We start from the raw sequence: 22,480 nt of genomic DNA, 5'->3' as shown, positions 1-22,480 counted from the left end.
GGGAATAAGAAAAGACTTTTTTAAATTTTTTACATTATAACATTCTCTGCTGCATAAGTGTATATTCCTCTTATAACAAACCTGGGTAAGAAGTGAGAAGTGTTAAACGAAATCTTAAAATATGGCCACTAAAACTGCTAATATTTTCACACCTTCGCTTTAAAAGAATTCTCAAAACAAATAAAATTTATGAGAATCTTTGAATTTTTATGATCATTAATAATGACATGAGAATATGTGCCATTGACAAACATGTAAATACCCTGAAAACTGTGAAATACTTAATTTTCTTTCACTTTGTTTGAAAGATAAAAGCAAGGTCTAATATATGTACCAACATAGCCCAACAAGACAGGAGAGGATCATGGTTCTTCCTAAAATAAGGGAACCTGAGCCTAAAAAAGAGAAATGCAAGTAATCTTGTTAAGTGAGAAAAGATAATGGCCTTCATACAGAACTAATAACATTAATTCTTTCCAATGTATAGATGTTCATATCTGTATATAGCGATATCATGCTATGTATATGTAATATTCACGCTATATATAAACAAGTATAAAAGAAAAAGGGAATGTCCAGTAAATGCAGAGTACTACCCAACAGCTATGATATGTGTGTTCATGTTCAAGTATATGGGCATCTATCACAGGTAAAAATTAGAGGGTGAATAAAACAGGGTTGGATTACCTCTACAAAATAGGTCAGGCAAATGCCCATCCCGCCAGATCACTTGGCCGAATTTCCAAGCTGTTGATTCCTCCCTCTATCCTATAAAAGTACAAAAATACAGGTTATGTCCCCCCAAAAATCAGGATTAGACATATTCTTAAAGTCAGGTAAAATAGGTATATCAAAATGTGCTAAATCTGACAAAATTCTTTCCATGGTAGATACTATTGGATTAAATAAAATTACTTCACTTAGAACACTTAGTTCAACTGTAATGACCCATCAGTGCTGAATGATATCATGAAGAAAAGAAATGACCCAGACACTAACTGGACTTTTCAAATTTAACTTCTAGCTGAGGATTAGGATTTCTTTAAAATCAGGGTAATAAACCAGAATTATCATAAACAACTTAAAACAGGAGGAAGGCACAAAATGTATTTCACTAAAATCATATGTTGATGTCCTCAATTACTCAAATAGTACTAGTTCCTGTTAAAATCCCAAAGTAACATTTCCCTGAGCTCAAAGTCTAATTATATTAAGAATATAGTTTTTGAAAATACAAAAATGTTTAAAATTTTCAAGGCAAAGATATTTAATAATGTTAAAATGGTCCATAAATATTTTTTAATGTCCATAATCAATCTTTTAACAGAGACTAATACAGAAAATTAACACTCCATGTTGGTATTGCATTGATATCAGACATATATAATTTTCTTCCTGCAACTGGGATATGTTTTCCTGGTATATGAAATGGAGGTAATGAGGACTGAAAGCTGAAATTTTATTAGAAACAAAGAATAGGCCAAATATAACTTTTATTCAGAAATAAAAAAGCATTTTATATAATAGCCTAAACACATTTTTAGGACTCAATAAATACCCTGCAAATAAATAAGCTATAAATATAACAGCAGGAAAATTAAAGAAACTCTAAATCTTCAGAAAATAACCAAGTATATTAATTCTAACCTGTGTTTACACAATTTTATCAAGGGATTACAAACATTACAGCATTTCTGATAATTCAGCATTTTCTAGTCCTTAGCCAATCAGTAGCTTTGTTGCTAAACTAGTTATGAACAAAAAATCTATTTAAAATAATTTATTTCTACTAAGCTCTTAATTGCCTGCCTCAAAGTTTTGTTTCCAAGCATTCAAAAGAGCATATATGCCATTCCTCTCAATTACTTAAAACTACTTTTAAATATATTTTTTCTACAGTGTTAGTACCAAAAAGATAATAAAAGCCGTAAAACTATATTATTGTGGTAGACACAAAAACAGGTAAAGTAAAATAAAACTGTATCTGCACTACACTGCTATCACCGTTCTACATTATTTACTGTATTCAACTTTTAGAATTTCTAACACAGTTCACAGGAATAGAGTAAAGTTGAACAGAAAAGACATGGTAAAATCTATATATGGGAAATAAAAATGTCTTTAGACTTAGCAACTTTGGTATTACATTATGAGTCTTTTAAAGTTGACTGGATTTATCTAGTCCACAATCAAAACATTATTACTTACATCATCACATAATAATGGTAACATATACAGCTGGACAAACGTTTTTGAAATGTTAATATTCAGTTGAAAACATTTTCACAAAAAGCCTACTCACCTTGCATCACTTTTTATTGAAAGCTCTAAATTAAGGCTGTCACACATCAAAGACTATAACTAGGTATGTTAAAAGAGAAGGAAACAAAAATAGTGAAGAAGGAAAAAGCAGCATGCCTCACTCCCACATACACACATCCCCCAAATGTGCAAAATAATATAACCTGCAAGTCCAAACCTATAAACAGAAATTTTGGAATGCCTTTCCCATCACAACCTTTCCTCTACCATGGAAACCCACAATTCCCCCTAACTCACCTGCCACATAGTCTCTCTCTGTCTCTGGAAACCTAATTCATTTAGCATCATCTACCAATTTCACTTATCCTTCCAAGTCTCTGTCCCTCCTTCTCCTCTACCACCCCTCTCCACCAAAAATGGGGAAAAGAAAAGAATCTACCAGGCTGGAAACTAAGACCCTGTAAGTATAAAAAGAAAGGTATAAAGTTACTTGGGCAACCACCCAATGATCAGCTAAGATCTTCCTCTTTCCCTGCCCCACCTCCCCTATTTTAGGAGTAACTGAATATTCCTGCTTAGCAATTCCTCTAATTTAAGATTTTGCTGGCTAATTATTCCCTGATTATAATCACTTGTGCAGGGGCTTCCCTGGTGGCACAGTGGTTAAGAATCCGCCTGCCAATGCAGGGGACACAGGTTCGAGCCCTGGTCCGGGAAGATCCCACATGCCGCCGAGAAACTAAGCTCGTGCGCCACAACCACTGAGCCTGCGCTCTAGAGCCTGCGAGCCACAACTACTGAAGCCCATGCGCCTAGAGCCCGTGCTCTGCAACAAGACAAGCAACCACAATGAGAAGCCCACACACCGCAACGAAGAGTAGCCCCTGCTCACCGCAACTAGAGAAAGCCCACGCACAACAACGAAGACGCAACACAGCCAAAAATAAATAAATAAAATAAATAAATTTATTTAAAAATAATAATAATAACCACTTGTGCAGGTATAATAATCAAATTAAGACAAAATACATATTAAGGAAAACAAATGAAATATTTTTCAGGGACCGTTAGCTACTACCTGTCCATTATTTAGTTCTGATAGACTGGCAGGATTTCTATGTATTTACCAGCAGGTGGTCTGATCAATTATTCAGGCCAACATTTTTGTCATTAACTGAATCAACATTTTTGATCAACTGATATGTATATGCAACACTACCTAAGATTCCTAAGACATGCATAAAATATCATGGTCTCTGCCCAAAGGAGTTCATAATCTAGCAAGAATGGAAAACACAAGAAATAATGTTAGTTTTGATAATATAATGTGTTAAGCGCTATAACTGAAGTTTAAGCAATTTATCATAGGAAAATCAAAGCAGGGATCAATTAATTCTCCCTCTGTTACCTTTCCAAAAGAAAAGGAAGAAGTGACCTTTTAATGTTGGCTCCACATTTAAGAATAAAATGAATAACACATGCTTTGGACTTTGCTCAGTAGTGTTCCTAGGTCTTTGCAGATATTAACTAACTTAATACAAAAAACAAACTTATGAGGTTGGTGCTAATATTATTCACATTTCACAGAAGAAAAAACTGAAGGGTTAAGTAACTCACCAAAGGTTATAAAATTAGTAAGTGGCAGAACCAAAGTCTTTATAATGGTTTAGCAGGCTCTCCACAATCTACTGTGCTATCACCTCCTCCTCCTCATCACTACCATGGCTTTAAGAATCTGAGAGGAAAAATGCTTCAAGTCCTTTAGCATCTTTTAACTAGATCATATCTGAAAGTAATTACGTAAGTTCTACTTTTACATTAGTTTTACTTTTGTCATTTAATAATGCTTTCTGAACAATGTTTTTTTTTAAAAAAAAAAAAAAGGTAAAGGAAAAAAGTTTGTTCCAGGCAAGAGATTTCTATGAATATGTTTAGAATTTCTACACAGTAACAAAGTAGACATATGTGTTCTTTTAATTTACACTACCTGCTGTGACAATTAAAGTTGTTAGAACTCACAGTGTATTTTTCATGACCAGATCTATCCTATGGAGGAATGAAAGCTCCAAAAATTCAAACCACCCACCCCAGAAACTCCCCTAACCAGGTCTTTCTAGAACAATTTTCCATTTCTACCTTCACCAAAAATTAAGCCAAAATCTTAAAAATTTTACAACCAATGTAGTTAACCCACTCGGTTAAGAAAGAAAATCCTACAAAGGGGTAATCAAATAAATTCTTAAAAATGTTGGCCGTGGGCTTCCCTGGTGGCACAGTGGTTGGGAGTCTGCCTGCTGGTGCGGGGGACGTGGGTTCGATCCCTGGTCCGGGGGTATCCCACATGCCGCAGATCGACTGAGCCTGTGCACCACAGCTGCTGAGCCTGCGCTCTGGAGCCGCAAACAGCGGCTGCTAGGCCCACATGCCACAACTAATGAAGCCCGCACACCGACAGCCTGTGCTCTGTGGCAAGGGAGGACATCGCGATCGGGGGCCTGTGGGCCGCAGCGAAGAGTAGCCCCCGCTCGCCGTAACTAGAGAAAGCCCGCGTGCAGCAGCAAAGACCCAACGCAGCCAAAGATAAATAGATAAAATAAAGTTAAAAAATTTTTAAAAACCCTTCACCATTAAAAAAAAAAAAATTGGCCAAAGTGAGTAAAATAAAGGCACCAACTGAAAATGTTCACCTGCCCTTGGCCTTTTCAAATCACCTAACCAGTAAACATGTGTCAAATAAGAAACCAACTCCCCACCCACGTTAGAAAACACAACAGTATAAGCATTTTTAGAAAATCCTTAGACTATAAACCACTAAAGAGACAAATCTAACCTTTAAATCCAAGCCACCTGCTGAGGAAAGACACCTTCCAAAAGCTAACCTTATCACAGAGGGGATGATAAACTATCAAGCATCTATGTAATCCTTCCCCAAATTCACCAACAGAAATTAGTTTTTAAGAATAGTAAATCACTAAACTCAAGGAAAAGCTGCTTTATTTTTACATGAATTTTTACTTGAATACATACCAATTTTGTAAATAATCATAAAATATTTTGCACTATGATGATCAAGATCACTCAGGTCAATTTTCAAATGATCTCCTCAAAAACATTACAAGCATGCTCTGATAAAAGTACTTCACAGTTTACAAAGCGCTTTCAAGTGTCACATTTCACGGGACACCCCCTACACACACAATTACCTAGGCAGGTATTAGTGTTTGCCTCCATTCTATAGATGATGAAACTGAGGTTCCAGAGGTTAAGTACCCATGGTTACACAACATCTGTCACGGCAAAGACTTCAACCAGATCCTCTGCCTCCAAATAAATGTCTACTTTAACATAGCACAACCGGAAAGGTCATTCCCAAGTTAAAATATTGATACATTTAATGTTACTCTTAACAATATTCTAAGAATCAAAAATAAATAAATAAACATCTTTGAAGTAAGGATAAGATCAATGAACATAAACTTTGAAATTAAAATGCTATCTACAGTAATAGTTACCATGTAAATAAACAAAAAATTAAATTCATCTGATTTTCATAACACAAAAATTATCCTACTGTAATAATAACTAAGGAAACCCTAGAAAAGAGTATAGGAATACCCATTTGAAAATTAAAGTTTAACTATTTAAATTTTATTTTTAAGTGTCAATTCTTCATGAATAAAAACATGTTAATATATTATTAAAAACCAAAAACAAGAGGGAACTGGAATTATTACTTCTAATATGAAATATAATTACTCTCATTTAAAAACATGTAAATGGTCCATAAAAATCTCATTTTCTGACAATTTTACCTTATTCAATACTAGAGTCAGTCATTCTTATCTTCTCTAAAACACATGCCCAGAAGCACATAAGGCACTAGACACAATGTAGAGGTGTGTCCACACACAAATGATTTTTAATCTGATTAGAAATCTAAGATCTGAGTACCTCAAGAAGTGGCTGCAAAGAAGCCCAGTGATTTCTCTGTAACTGTAGTAACTATATTAGTTTGAACAATTCATGTAATATGTGAGATTTTTAAAAAATAGTAGTAGTTGGGACTTCCCTGGCAGTCCAGTGGTTAAGACTCTGTGCTTCCACTGCAGGGGGCACAGTTCGATCCCTGGTCAGGGAACTAAGATCCTGCATGCCGCACGGGGCAGCCAAATAAACAGTAGTAGTTGATTTAACAAGTTAACTCATCATTTAGAAGCACTAGCTTCTACTAATGTAGAATAGACATTTTCTTATTTGGGCCCAATTTACTCTCAATTAGAAAACTAGGGAATGTAAAAAGCAGGACATTTTATCTTTCCTTTTCAACCTATGAATTAGAAACATATTAAGCTGGCTGCATAATACAAGGTTTTCCATATTTGTTTTGAAAAATATTTACTAATATTAAAATACTATTATATATTACTAGAATTATTAAATACCTTAAATACAAATTATCCATAAAATAAACACATCTTTGAAGAAAATACCAGAATTCACAATTTCATTTTAATTAACTATACTACAAAACTCTGTTTACGTGACAGATGCCTAGTAAATTGCATGCATCTATTCCCTGGCAACCTCTTGAACTGGTTATGACTGACCTTCCAAAACCTTCCTAGGGGTCCAATACTGTGGGTTATAATTGAAGCAAACATTGTGCTTAAAAGTTCACAAAGCACATGGCCATAAACCATTATTTTCAAAGCTGAAACAACCCGCTGGGTAGAGATGACACAGGTTCACAAAAAGTAAGGAATCTGAACTTCCAGCCTAGGTAAGATGGCATAGCTCTCTTTTTCCCTGCCCCTCTTCACTAAACACCATGTTAAACCAGGGGAATAACACGAGACAATTGAAAGAAAACTATGAAAACTGATAAGCAGGCAGCTAACCAGTTTGGGACTCCAAGACTACAGAAACAGAAAAGCAACAGAGTGTTTTATGTCCCCAGACCCAACAGAAGAAGGCAACCCAGACTGGCATTTCCTAAGGCAGGCCAGACAGTCACACTCCTCCCCCAAACTAAACAGGAGTCCCTCTACAATATCAAGCAAGGGAGATCAACTGGAAGCCCAGTCAACAACAAAGACCAGAAAGGGGAAGCAACTCTTCCATCGCCACATGACCTGAAACTCCTGTTTCCCACCTAGAAATACTGAGGCAAGTGGGCAGAACTCAGGGACCCAGCCAGTGCAAGCATCTCAGTTTGTGCCAAGACTCTCCCTCTCACCCAGAGACATGGGGACAGGGAAGAACTGGGGGTTTGAGGTGGGTACCAGGAGGAGGATCCTACCACAATCCTCTCCCATTTAGAGACACCCAAAAGCCTGATAGGAGGCCATGTCTTCTATTCTCTCAGGCAGCATCAGTAAGGACCAGTGGGAGCCCCAAGAGGATCAGATAAACCAAGCCAACCACAAAGGCTCTGAAAATTAAACTGCCATTAGAACCAAAGTCATAAAAGTGGGCCAAGACCTGTACACTAAACAGGGTGACCGCAGGCTAAAATAAAAAATGTAAATAGGGACAGAGCCTCCTAACGTAATATATAACACAGAAAATGACACAAGAAAATCCCAACATGAGTGATAATCAACCAAGGCCAATACAGAGATGAGTCAGATGTTGGAATTATTTGAAAAGGACTTTTTTTTTTGCGGCATGCAGGCCTCTCACTGTTGTGGCCTCTCCCGCTGTGGAGCACAGGCTCCGGATGCGCAGGCTCAGCGGCCACGGCTCACGGGCCCAGCTGCTCTGCGGCATGTGGGATCTTCCCAGACCGGGGCACGAACCTGTGTCCCCTTCATTGGCAGGCGGATTCTCAACCACTGTGCCACCAGGGAAGCCCTGAAAAGGATTTTAAAGCACCATAATAAAATGTCTCAACAATTAATTATAAGTTCCCCTGAAACACGTGAAAAAAATGGAAAATCTCAGCAAAGAAACAGAAGTTATAAAAAAGAAGCAAAAGAAAATTACAGAACTAAAAAATACTATAACATGAAACTTTAAAACTTGCTGGATAGGCTCAATACAACCATGGAGATAACAGGGAAAAGAATCACTGAATTTGAGACAGAAAAATAGAATTAATCTAATGTGAAAAACAGAGAGAAAAAAGACTGAAAAAAAAACTAACAGAGTCTTAGGAACCTGTGGGCCAATAACAGAAGATCCAACATTCTTATCACTGGAGTCCCAGAAACAGAGGAGAAACAGAGAGGGGCTGAAACAGTATTTAAAGAAAAGATGGCAAAAACCTTCTCATGTGTGACAAATACAAACTTACAGATCCAAAAAACTGAGCAAACCCAAAACAGGATAAACCCAAAGAAATTTACACCAGGACACATCATAATTAAATGTTCAAAAATTAAAAACGAAAAAAAAACTTTGAAGGCAGCCAGACAAAAATTACCTATAACGGAACAACAACTGAAATGACACCAGATTTCTCATCTCAACCAAAGAGGCCAAAAAAAGTGGCAGAATATTTTCTGAATGCTAGAAAAAAAAAAAAAAAAGAACTGCCAACCAAGAATTCTATACCCAGTGAAACTATTCTTCAGGAATGTCTTAGTCTATTCAGGCTGCCATAACAAAACACCACAAAATGGATGGCTTACAAACAATAGAAATTTACTTCTCACAGTTCTGGGGGCTGGAAGTCCAAGATTAGGGTGCCAACATGGTCAGGTGAAGGCCCTCTTCCAGACTGCAGACTTTTGTCTGTATTCTTACATGGCAGAAAAGGGGCAAAAGAGCTCCCTCTTTTGTAACAACACTAATCCCATTCATGAGGGCTCTCCCCCATGACCTAACAACCTCCCAAAGGACGCAACTCCCAATACCACCATATTGGGCATTAGGATTTCAACATTTACATTTTAGGAGAATTCATTCAGACCACAGCAAGGAACAAAGGAGAAATTTTTTGAAGCGTTCTCAAAAGAAGAAAAACTAAAAGACTATGTCACTAGCAACCCTACCCATAAAGACTGGCTGAAGAAAATTTTCCAAACAAGAAAAAGGATAGAGCAGCTTCCCTAGTGGTGCAGTGGTTGAGAGTCTGCATGCCAATGCAGGGGACACAGGTTCAAGCCCTGGTCCAGGAAGATCCCACATGCCATGGAGCAACTAAGCCCGTGCACCGCAACTACTGAGCCCATGCGCCTAGAGCCCATGCTCCACAGCAAGAGGAGCTGCCACAATGAGAAGCCCACACACTGCAAAAAAGAGTAGCCCCGCTCGCCGCAACGAGGGAAAGCCCGCGCGCAGCAATGAAGCTCAACGCAGCCAAAAATAAATAATTTTAAACATATGTGTAAAAAAGAAAAAGAATAGAAATACAAGTATACACAACAAGATATCTTTTCCATCATTAGTTTTCTAGATCATACGTACTGACAGAAACAAAAATTATACTACTACTGATACTTAAAACAATTATATTTAAAAGTCAAGAAGGTAAAAAGGTAAAAGAGAAGTAAAGTTTCCACACTTCAGTTGAATAGTAAAATACTGATACCAGGAGACTGTTATAAGTCATATATACATTAGGTAATAACTACAACAACCACTACGAAAACTATACCAAGACAGACTCAAAAACATTATAAATAAATCTTTTACAAATTATGAAAGATAGAATCCTAAAATATGTTCTAGTAATCTGCAGGAAGGCAAGAAAAGAGAAACAAATAAATGAAAACCAGAGAAAATAAAACAAAAAACAAATAATAAAATGGCGATTTAAGTGCTAATATTTATCGATAATTACCTTAAATGCAGATGGTCTAAACAGACGAATCAAGAAAGACTGGCAGAGTATATTTTTGAAATGCCCCACTATATGCTGCTAACAAGAAATTCAGTAACGTACATCGAAAGTAAAAGAATGGAAAAGCTATGACAACTCTTTTTTTTCCAGCAGAGAAACTGTATTAACACAACCAACCAACAAGGTCAACTTGATATATATAGAATACACCACCCAACGAAAGCAGAATACATATTTCTTTTCAAGCACCCATGGAACATTCATGAAGACAGATTATATCCTGGGCCATAAAACAAGCCTCAACAAATCTAAAACAACTGAAATAATACAAGAGGTACATTATCTGACAATAATGGACTCAAACTAGAAATCAGTAACAAAGACAACAGGAAAACTTGTGAACACAAAACAGTAAAGAACACTTTTTAAAAGTCCATGGGTCAAAGAGGAAATCTCAAAGAAAAAATTTAAATATATACATAAAAATGAATGAAAATAAAAACACAGCATGTCGAAATATGTGGGATGCAGCTAAACCAGTAGTTAGAAGGAAATTTATAGCACTAAATGCTTACATTAGAAAAGAGGAGGGGCTTCCCTGGTGGTCCAGTGGTAAAGAATCTGCCTTCCAGTGCAGGGGACGTGGGTTCGATCACTGGTTGGGGAACTAAAGATCCCATACCACAGGGCAACTAAAACCTGCTCACCACAACTACTGAGCCAAACTACAGAGGCCACGCGCCCTGGAGCCTGCACGCCACAACTACAGGGTCCACGTGCCCTGGAGCCCACACACCACAACTAGAGAGAGAAAACCCACACGCCACAACTTGAGAGAACCTGCGCCACAACGAAAGATCCCACGCACCTCAACAAAGACCCCGTTTGCCACAACTAAAACCCAATGCAGCCAAAAAAAAAAAAAAGAAAATAAACAAAAATCTTAAAAAAAAGAAAAGAGGAAAGATCTCAAATCAATAACCTAATTACTTACCACAAGAAACTTTAAAAAAAAAAGCAAACTATAAACCCAAAGCAAGCAGAACAGAAACAATGAAGAGCAGAAATCAATGAAATTAAAAATAGGAAAACAGAGAAAATCAATGAAGCAAAAATTTTAAAAGCCTCAAACATGACAAATAAAAATAAAAAGAGAGAAGACACAAATCACCAATATCAAGATTTTAATAGGGATATCACTAAGATTGTACAGCACTTAAAAAGATAATAAGGGAATACTACAAAAAAATTTATACTTTTAAATTGGACATTTAGAAGAAATGGACCAATTTATCAAAATCACATTACTAAAACTAAACCAAAATGAAACCAATAATCTAAATAGTTCTATAACCATGAACTGGTTATAGAATAAATGAACTGGTCTATGAAATGAATTCTTAGTTGACAAAGGGGCAAAAATAATTCAATGGAGGAAAGATAGCCTGTTCAACAAACAGTGCTGGAACAACTGGACATCCATATGCCAAAAAAAGAGTCTAGACCTAAACCTCACAACCACATACAAAATTATCTCAAAATGGATGATGAATGTAAACATGTAACTATAGAGTTTTTAGAATAAAAAAGAAGAGATCCTTCAAGACCTAAAGAAAAGGGTTCTTGGGCTTGGCACCAAACACATGTTCCATAAAAGAAAATAAACCAAACTTTATCAAAATAAAAAACATGTGCCCTATGAAAAGATGCTCATTATCACTAATGATTAGAGAAAAGCAAATCAAAACTACAATGAGGTACCACCTCACGCTAGTCAGAATGGCCATCATTAAAAACTCTACAAATAATAAATGCTGGAGAGGGTGTGGAGAAAAGGGAACCCTCTTACACTGTTAGTGGGAAAGTAAATTGGTGCAGCCATTGTAAAAACAGCATGAAGTTTGCTCAAAAAATTAAAAATAGTTGCCATATGATCCAGCAATCCCACTCCAGGGCATATAACCAGACAGAACTATAATTTGGGGCTTCCCTGGTGGTGCAGTGGTTAAGAATCCGCCTGCCAATGCAGGGGACATGGGTTCGAGCCCTGGTCCGGGAAGATCCCACATGCTGCAGAGCAACTAAGCCTGTGTGCCACAACTACTGAGCCTGCGCTCCAGAGCCCACGAGCCACAACTCCTGAAGCCTGGACGCCTAGAGCCCATGCTCTGCAACAAAAGAAGCCACCACAATGAGAAGCCTGCACACCACAACGAAGAGTAGCCCCTGCTCACTGCAACTAGAGAAAGCCCGCACACAGCAACAAAGACCCAATGCAGCCAAAAATAAATAATTAAAATAAATTAAAAAACTATAATTTGAAAAGATTACATGCACCCCATGTTCATAGCAGCACTATTTACAAGAGCCAAGACATGGAAGCAACCTAAATGTCCATCGATAGATGAATAGATAAAGAAGATGTGATATATATACCAATGGACTACTACTTGGCCATAAAAAGAATGAAATAATGCCATTTACAGCAACATGGATGGACCTAGAGATTATCATACTAAGTGAAGTAAGTCAAAAAGAGAAAGACAAATATCATATGATATCACTTATATGTGGAATGTAAAATATTGAATACAACACAAATGAACATATCTACTAAACAGAAACAGCCCCACAGACATAAAAAACAGACTTGTGGTTGCCAAGGGGGAGTGAAAGTGGGGAAGGGATGGACTGGGAGTTTGGGATTAGCAGATGCAAACCAGTATATATAGGATGGATAAACAACAAGGTCCTACTGTCTAGCACAGGGAACTATATTCAATAACCTGTGATAAACCATAATGGAAAAGAATATGAAAAAGTATATATATATATGTATAATTGGGTCACTCTACTATACAGCGGAAATTAACACAACACTTAAATCAACTATACTTCAATAAAATATTTTTTTAAAATGTGCCCTGTGAAAGAACTTCTTAAGAAGATGTAGCTTATCATAGCTATAGGCTGAGAGAAAATGTCTGCAAACCATATATCTGACAAAGGTCTTGTATTTAAAATATATGAAGAACTCTCAAATCTCAAAAGTTAAAAAAAAAACATTCTGATTAAAAAATGAGCAAAAGACATGTACAGACAACAAATAAGTACACACAAAGACGTTTAATATCATTAGAGAATGCAAATTAAAACTACAGTAAGATATCACTATACACCTATCAAAACGGCTAAAATAAATAGCAATAATAACAAATGCTGGCAAGGATGCAGAAAATCTCTTACATTGCTGATGGGAATGTAATATGATACACCACACTGAAAATCAGTTTAGAAATTTCTTATAAAACTAAACATGGGGGCTTCCCTGGTGGCGCAGTGGTTGGGCGTCCGCCTGCCAATGCAGGGGACACAGGTTCAAGCCCTGGTCTGGGAAGATCCCACATGTTGCAGAGCAACTAAGCCCGTGAGCCACAACTACTGAGCCTGCGCTTCAGAGCCCATGAGCCACAACTCCTGAAGCCCACGCACCTGGAGCCCGTGCTCCGCAACAAGAGAAGCCACCACAACGAAAGGCCCGCGCACCACAACGAAGAGCAGCCCCCACTCGCCGCAACTAGAGAAAGCCTGCATGCAGCAACAAGAACCCAACGCAGCCAAAAATAAATAAATAAAATTAAAAAAAAACAAAAACAAAAACATGGCCTCCCATTCAACCCAGGAAGCTCACTCTTGGGCATTTATCTCAGAGAACTATACATAAAATCCTGTACATGAATGTTCATAACCACTTTATTATTAATAGCAAAATACTGAATATACCAAAAGTCCTTCAACAGCTGAATGGTTAAACAAAGTATGTATTAATATACCATTATAAACCATTCTTGAAAAGACAAAACTATAGAGATGGAAAATATGTCACCAGGGGACAGGGAGGGATTTTGGGGTAGGGTACAAATATAAAGGGTAGCAAGAGGGATTTTCTTTGTGGTGATGGAATAGTTCTGTATTTTCGCTGTTGTGGTAGTTACATGAATTTATACATAGGAGAAAATCACACAGAACTATAAACACACAAATGAATTAGGATTAAAAAATGGTGAGAACTGATTAAGTTTGGCAATTCAGATAACAGTAGTGTACTAATGTCAATTTCCTAATTTTGATGTCTTATTAGAGCTTTAGAAGATGTCACTATTGGGGGGAAGCTGGGTAAAGTATACACAGGACTCTACTATTTTTGCAACTTCCTTTGTGTCTATAATTATTTCAAAATAAAGTTGTTGCTGTTTTTTTAATTATGTGAGATGGGAAATAGAGGGCAGAGATACAGATGAAACAAGACTGTCCGTTAACTGCTAACTGTTGAGGCTAGGTCACTGGTATATAGAGGTTCATAATACTATTGTATTTTTCACCTTTTTAAATTTTTCATATTAAAAGGTTAACAGAAATATAACATGCTGTATATCAAAATATTAACAGCAGCTTCTTCCAGTTAGTGATTTTACTCTTTTTGCTAATACGCATTTTAAATTTTTTCTATAAAATAAATTTCTTATATAAAACAATTTTTGAAGAAATCTTTGCTCATATAGTCTTTTGTCCTACTTGTTTTCCTCATTTTTAAAAAGTAGCACCACAGAAAAAAATTTTAAACTTAAAAAGAACTCCACTGATAGTTCTTTCTAACAATACAGCACTTAATTTGAAATACCCAATTTAAATCTAAATACCCAATTTATATTTCACCCAATTACATGTCACCTGAAAGTTCCAATATCTTTTTCTAAAATTAACCAAAAGGATCTTGATGGAATAGATTTACAATCAGCACAATAACGGACCATTATAGTGATCTTCACAAAACAGAACAGATGTCTTAAGTTCAAGACACTCTAAGACATTTTAACAATTCCAGTTGGGTTTGCATTTGCATGTTGCCTACGGTATCATAATTAACTTCCAATTGTTTTGTTTTTAAATTGTATGTGGTCTTTTTTAATTTTTCAAACTTTTTTTTACAAAAGCAGATGCTGAAAAGGTTATAATGGTTACAAAACCATGCTAAAGAATTCAACAATGTGTGAATCTGAAAAAAGTAACAATAATTTAGTGGATACTGAGATTCCCATGATGCAATTTTTAAAATTTTAGCTTGATTATTTAAATTTATCAAGCAAAAATGATAAAATACCATTTCCCTCAGTAATAATTAAAATTAATTTTAATTAAGTAAATTAAAATTAAATTATAATAGAAATAACAAAACCGGAACTCCACGTTATCTGTAGGACCTCGGGGTAAGTCACAATCTCTCTAAAACTCTGGTTTCCTTATCTACATACTGAAAGAGTTATACTTGTGTTTTGTTGTTGTTGTTGTTTTTGGTTTTGGCCACGCCACACCACTTGCCGGATACTAGTTCCCCAACCAGGGATCGAACCCGCTCCCCCGGCAGTGAAAGCACGGAGTCCTAACCACTGGACCGCCAGGAAAGAGTTATACTTGTTAATCTTCCAGCTCCAAAATCCTATGTACTGATGCTCTAAAATATACTTCCTAACCTTTTACCCATGATCATTCTAATGACAACTCTGAGAAAAGATTTATAACCGATGTGATATAGAGATGCCAATTACATTACAAATAACTTTCATAGGCAGAATATTATTCTCCACAATTAAATCGGGGCTTCTCAACATCAACACTACTAACTCTTTGCACTGGATGATTCTTTGTTGTGGGGGTTACCATGCACATTGTAGGATGTTTAGCATCGACACACTAGATACCAACAGAATCCCCCCAGCGTGACAACCAAATATGTCTCCAGACATTGCCAAAACCACCTCTCGTGGAGAATCACTGTATTAGATTAAAAATTTCCAGAGTTCTTTGGAGATGGGAAGGAGGAAGAAGAGAAAATGTTTTTGTGACATAGGAGGAAAAGCATAAGAAAGGCTAGGAATGAACATATTGTAGCTAATGTCGTGATAATAATGAAAATAGCAGTATATAAAGCAGAGGAGAAAATTCACAGGTATTCCATCTGTACCTTTGTAAACATCTTCAATAAAGAGGGCCAAAGGTTTTTTAATCTGAAATTAACATAATTCCTCCTCTCCCTAGCTTTTGTGAGGAGGCTAAACATTCTCAAGTTACCAACTAACTTGTATTTCAGTGTATTCTTCAAACACTGAAAATACCCACACGAAAAACACATCCCCCCACAGTTAAATACAATAAGCATCTATCTGTTTTAATCAACTGTAAATGTGCTACAAAATGCCATGAAAAGTAACACTGAGGAATATCCTCAAGTCCTTTATGTATTTAAATAAAGGCCAAAGACATTCAGTGTGGAGAAACTACATACATCTAAATGCTACAACAGAGATTAAACGTTCACACATTCACTTTCTGACTCTTCTAATACTCACTATAAAATCAACTCAGCCATATTTTCCACCAAACAGACAAATACCCAGTTTCCTTAGTCTATTCTTGGATAGGTCACCAGACTGGGAATAAGAGACCCAGAGTCTATTCCCAGCTGCAAACAGACTGGTAATCTCAAGCAAATTATTCACTCAGGTTAAGGTTCTACACCCATTTCACGCTGACAATACTGAAAATCTGCCCAGAAACAAGCACCGAGAAACCCAGGACTTCCTTCTGCACCCAAAGGACAACTGCAAACATATTTTTAGATTTCTTAAATCTAAAAATCTGAATAGGATTTTATTTATAGCAACATTTAACATACTTGAAATTTCAAAACTGTGTGGTGCCTTTACCAACTGCCCTTCATAAAATTAATAAGAAACGCTGTTTTTAATCACGCCATGCCCAATTGTGTAAAACTCTATATGCAAACTACACAAATCATAATTATGTATAACAAAAAAAGCTGTTTTTAATTCAAGCTCTTGGGAAGGGCTTTAACTTTTGCATTTCCTAACTATCTAGTTTTTAGTCTACTACACAAGTAGCTCTTTCCTGGCACTGTAATCAGTGCTTCACAAAGTCTGGAGAGCCAAAGTTTGCCCTTACAGACTAATTCTGGAAAGGCCTTAGGACTGTTCTTACCACTAAACATGCAGGTTTTAGTAGCGCCAATATACGGATACAAGCGTACATTTTCTGCTCTTGATACCAAGTAAAAAAACTGTCTAGTAGACCCAAGTTACCGGTCTGACCTTTTCGCACACCATAAAACTGTAAACACAATACAGTTCAATATAAGATTTGAAAAAAACAGGGTTAGGTCGGAAAGGAGGGTGTCAATTAACGTCCGTCGGCTCCTGCTGTCAGGCAGACACTTGTTAGCCGCCGAGAAGCCACTCACAAAGTTTGCCATCTCGCTGGGGGAAGCGGCCCCGACCGCGCCGCGGGCCCCGACCCGGAAGACGGGTGTCTGGAAGGCCCCACCGCCCGCCGTGGCCCGGGCGCGCCAGCCACCCCGGCAGGAAAAACCCCAGCTTCTCGGCGCTCCTCCGCCGCCTCCCTGCACACAGGCGCACTCACGCACGCACGCGCGCGCACACACACACGTACACACAACAAAAGGAAGCCGTGCGAGCCGCGTGCGGAGGTTTGCTCGGGCGCTGATGGAAGCCCCTCCTCCCGGCCCCCATCGCGCCGCGCGGGGCCTGCTCACTTGCTGGAGCGCCCCCCGAGGGCCCGTGGGTGCACGGATTCCCGAGGCCCGAGGCCCGCGGCCCACCGGGCCGACCCCGCCCGGCTTGGCTCTGCTCGGCCGCGCTCGCAGGCAGCTGCGGCTGCTCTGGGCCCACCACCCACTCAGCTCCGCCCGCCGCCGAGCCGAGCGCCGGCAAAATCCCGCCCGGGAGGGCCTGGGCTCCCAACCGGAGGGCTCCCTACTTGCCGGGTTTCTCAGGAAAGAAAACTATTACACTTAATTATTCTTGGTAAAATTCCTCCCTACGTACCGTGGGACATGTAAGGCCCTTTCCTTACCGAACCACTATCAAAAGTAGTATCCAACAGAACACTCCTTACAATAAGAAATCTCTTTCAGTAACCTCTTCTTTAATCCTTCCTCTTCCTCTTACTTTTCTACACCTTAGTTTACTCATTTTAGTTTTCTCTTGCCTTCCTGTTTTCAACCTATGAGCCACATTTTCCCAAAAGAATAATCTTCCCTAAACCGTCTTTCCAATTTTACCCCTTTGAAATTTACTTTTCTAATAGTAACAAGCTTTCTCGTAAATCCCTTCCATTACACCTCCCACTTTATACAAAACCTCTCCACAAGTAACTTCTATCATTTTACCAGCATCTACCAAATCAATTCATAAATAACTTTCTCAAATACTGCATTTTTTGTTTGTTCCTACATTCCCTCAAAGCTAACACTCTCCAACTTCACACACAAATTTGCTCCAAATTGCCCTCAAATTTTGTGAACCTATTCCAGAGGCACCAAAGTCACTGAAAAATCTATTTCCTAAACATACCCCAATAACTTAATGATCTTTCCAAATATTCTCTACCAATTCATTTGAATCACTCGTAACAAGACTACCATACATGTCCCCAAAGACTCTAATTACAGAACCTAATCAGATTAACACATTATCTCTACCATTATATGTATCTACACATGCAGGTGTATATGTAGTGTTGACAAGTATATAGGGGCCCCTGCAAAACATCAAGTGTGTATTTCATTCTAATCCCTTATATATTGGCTCCTCTCAAATTTACAAGGTAAACTCCTTCACACCAACCAAGATTTTCAGGCATCCATCCCCCGTCTTATGAAGTGATTTATCTATGTTAAATTAATGTATCATTTTAAAACATACTGTCTCCACTTCTACAATAATCATTCCTCACACCTTCCTTAAGATATCCATCATTAGTCTAACCCACACAATCCACTCAAATATTCAGAATATCTCCCACTCACCAAGGCCTAGCTATGTCTAAGGCAGGTCCCAGAAACAATTCTAGACTATTGGCAGATTACAGCTAAGTTGTGAACTGAATAAAGCGACATCCCTGGGCTGTCTCAGGCCTTCAAAGCTCTGGGTGGTCTCCATAGGTCCTTCATTATTAAATTTGGTGATTGACTAAATGTAGAAATAAAAGAAGAGAAAAAAAAAAAAAGATGAATAACCCAGGGCTAGACTTTGGAACTAATTCTGAAGCAAAGCTGCAATAGGATGGAAAACCAATACTATATATTTTGTGCTTTGTCGTATTTTTCTCACTGCCACTAAATAAGCTCTCTCTCAGAAACGTGAAAGAACATCAAAAACCCTGATCTGAACAGGGAGGGTCATAAAGTATTATTTGCTCAGAGGTCGAAAGAGTTCATTTATCATGTGAAGAATATAATGCAAATACTAAGGATTTGAAGCATACAGTATTTTTCCCTTAATGGTTTAAAATGCCAGTTGCTGGGACCACAGCGAGGCACTAATGGAGAATCTCTAAAAGCAGTTAGGTAAGTACTTGAGAGTCAAGTCTTTGATAGTACAAGGGAAAAGTTGCCAGAAGACAAAGTCTGACAAAAATCAATGCTACTATGTAACTGGACAAGCAAAAGTTTGATAGCAGAGACACAAGCCAATGGATAAGAGGCCTGGTTTAGGTCTTAAACACCATCAATGGAAGATGATGAAGGTTTCAAGCCCTGAGGTGATAATGCTGAAGATTTTAAACAAAACAGGGACTTTCCTGGTGACACAGTGGTTAAGAATCCGCCTGCCAACGCAGGGGACACAGGTTCGAGCCCTGGTCTGGTAAGATCCCACATGCCATGGAGCAACTAAGCCTGTGCACCACAACTACTGAGCCTGCACTCTAGAGCCTGTGCTCTGCAACAAGAGAAGCCACTGCAGTGAGAAGCCTGCGTACCACAACGAAGAGTAGCCCCTGCTCGGCACAACTAGAGAAAGCCCGCACGCAGCGACAAAGACCCAACACAGCCAAAAATAAATAAATTAATTAAAAAGAATAAAATAAAACAAAACAAAAAAAGAAGCAATGTTTAAGTTTTAGCCATATTTTGGTTTTGGAATTGGCATGACAGCTCCTTTAGAAATGTTCAATAAATGATAAATAACTAGAAATAAGAAAGAATATTTAGAACCGTATAGCTATACAGATAATAAATGAAATGAAAAAACAGAGCAGGCTACCCTCCTAAGAACACTAAGAATATGAGATAAAAGTCATAGCCAAAAAGAAAAAAAAAAAAAAAAGAAAAAAAACTATAGAAGCCATTTTAGATCCCTTAGGACACCTCCTTTTACCATCCACCCCATTCTTTCCACTTTTTACCTGAACCTCTTTACATATACAAATTATCACCACACAATTTTTGCAAACAAAGTTTGATGTGGTTTTGAGGCACTCAAGTAGAGATCAAAGATCTCAATGTTTCTATCATTCATGTTATTTTTTTAAAAATTATGCATGACATACTATCACCTTTATAATAACATCAAGGATAGCAAGGATTGTCCTTACATGCACAGAGATGGAATAGGGTCCTGGCATTGCTTCCTAGGTAGCATTATGTTTTCTCCATATTTTCTCTGTTACAAGCTACTCACTGTCCTCTTCGGCTTACTCTTATTCCTATTCAGGGCAACTCCAACCTCCTCATTCATTTCTATCCATTTACTAGCTCCTATCAGCTTATCCATGTTCTATGTCAACAAACTACCCCGTGTCTTTTGCCTTTCGTATTAGTACACCTCCACCTCACCATTTTTTTTCTTTCACTGTCTCATTTCTAATCCACGAATATCTCTCAGTTGAATTTATCTCGGTATACTACACATGAATGGAAATGATTTTGCAAGTATAATTTATTTATAAAAAATTTAAAGAACTGGTGAATGTAACAAATCCATCTTTTTATCTCCATCACCATTCCACAACAACAATTCAGATCACTATCATCTCTTGTCTGGATACCTCCTCATTTTATCTCAAGCTTGGCTTTTCCTGAACAATCTGCTTCTCAGGACTTAGCTATCCATTCTCCTACTCCTTCAGCTTGATAAAAGCACCAACTGCTTCTTCTTGTTCCACAAGGCCACTCCCGCTGCTCTTCTATCACTAAAAAATCTCTTTGCAGTTCACATTACTCAAACCATTCCATCTGCAACATCTACCAGGTTCCAGAATCCTTCCCACCTTCTTTCCCCAAAGACTTCAATTCTACTTTGTCCCATATTCAGCCATTATCCTCAGTGACCGAGGTGCTGAAGAACTGCACGTTGACCTTCCTAAACTCCTAAAACCTTCATCTGCACTTCAGCCACCCACACATATATACTGAAAACAGATCATCAATTGGAAGTGCTGTACCACTAGGATTGTAACTTCAGAGATCTTTTTTTTTTTTTAACCACAACTACTTTATTTTCTAGGTCTACACCTGCTCTTCACCTCCTTCTGGCTTCATTTATCTCCCTACACAGTTTAAATCTGTCCATCAGCCATTTTAATACTGCCCTCTCCAGAATATCATGACGTCCCATTTACATTCACCATGCATCTCCCCAAAGAGAGACAACCTTCAACATCTGTTTTTTCCCCACCCACACACTAGGTGTTAAGCGCCACCAGAAACCTATGAAATCTTCTACAACTGACTTATTCTAAATACAACTCTCCATCTCATTGACTAATCCAAATCAGTTTCATATTTAAGTTCTTAAGCTCATCAAATACTTGATCTCTTCCATAAAATTCCCTCAGATCACAACTTCTCCACCTGTAATCAAATCTTCTTTATAGCTTCTAAAATGCTGTATCTTTTCATCCATCTGTTACTTCTTGCCTTCAGTTTCGGAAAAAGAGTTGTTCCTCCTTCCTAAAATAAATTTAATACAGTTCCTATAGCCGATGCTTCCATATTCTCCCAACCCACTTAGCCCTTTAACCCTATGCACTCTGGTCTCCAAATTGCTCTCTTGAAGACCAAAAAACAATTCCATGACCAAATTCTATGACCCACCACCCAAGTTCTTATCCTCTCTTTGGCAATGACACTTGAACTACCTCCTTTGATTTACATCACTGTAACACATGATTCTACTCTGGTCTCTGTAGTTGCTTCTTCTCTCTCCAGTGATTTCTAGTCCTTTTCTTAGCGCAAAGAGTGGTATTTTTCCCAAGTTCTGTCCTGGAGCTATCTCCAATTCTCTCCCCCTCAGGGTTTCATCCCTTACCCTGTTTCTACATTTTCTATCCTCATATGGATATCTTCCCCCCCAGCTCCCCAAAATAATTTTTAAACCATCGCCTTCTGCTACAACCTAATTTATTCCTGAGAAATTAGAATATATAATTATTGCTTTTACACTAAATTCTTCAATTATTGCTTCAATTAACACCTCAATCATTAATCCAGATAATTTTACAGCCATCAGCACCCTACCAAACCCAGAATTAGTAGCTTCAATTACCGACTCTATG

At 37.8% G+C, this 22,480-nt stretch overlaps 1 protein-coding gene across 5 annotated transcripts in view; it reads right to left on the bottom strand.

Moving 5' to 3' along the window:
• Positions 1 to 22,480, bottom strand: part of ZNF148 (zinc finger protein 148) — a 129,525-nt gene that overhangs the window by 97,059 nt on the left and 9,986 nt on the right. For 2 of the 5 annotated variants that reach the window (XM_004278811.3, XM_033403858.2), the window contains exon 2: positions 688 to 768. The exons of 1 other annotated variant lie outside the window; for it this stretch is intronic. The gene's annotated coding sequence lies outside the window, so the exon portion shown is untranslated. Of the gene's footprint in view, positions 1 to 687; positions 769 to 17,363; positions 17,504 to 22,480 lie in introns of those variants that run through there. 2 more of the 5 variants (XM_033403857.2, XM_033403859.2) reach the window with 2 other exon arrangements.

This window comes from Orcinus orca, chromosome 5 (assembly GCF_937001465.1).
Source record: "Orcinus orca chromosome 5, mOrcOrc1.1, whole genome shotgun sequence".
Classification (NCBI taxonomy): domain Eukaryota; kingdom Metazoa; phylum Chordata; class Mammalia; order Artiodactyla; family Delphinidae; genus Orcinus; species Orcinus orca.
This window is presented reverse-complemented; position numbering and strand designations above follow the sequence as displayed.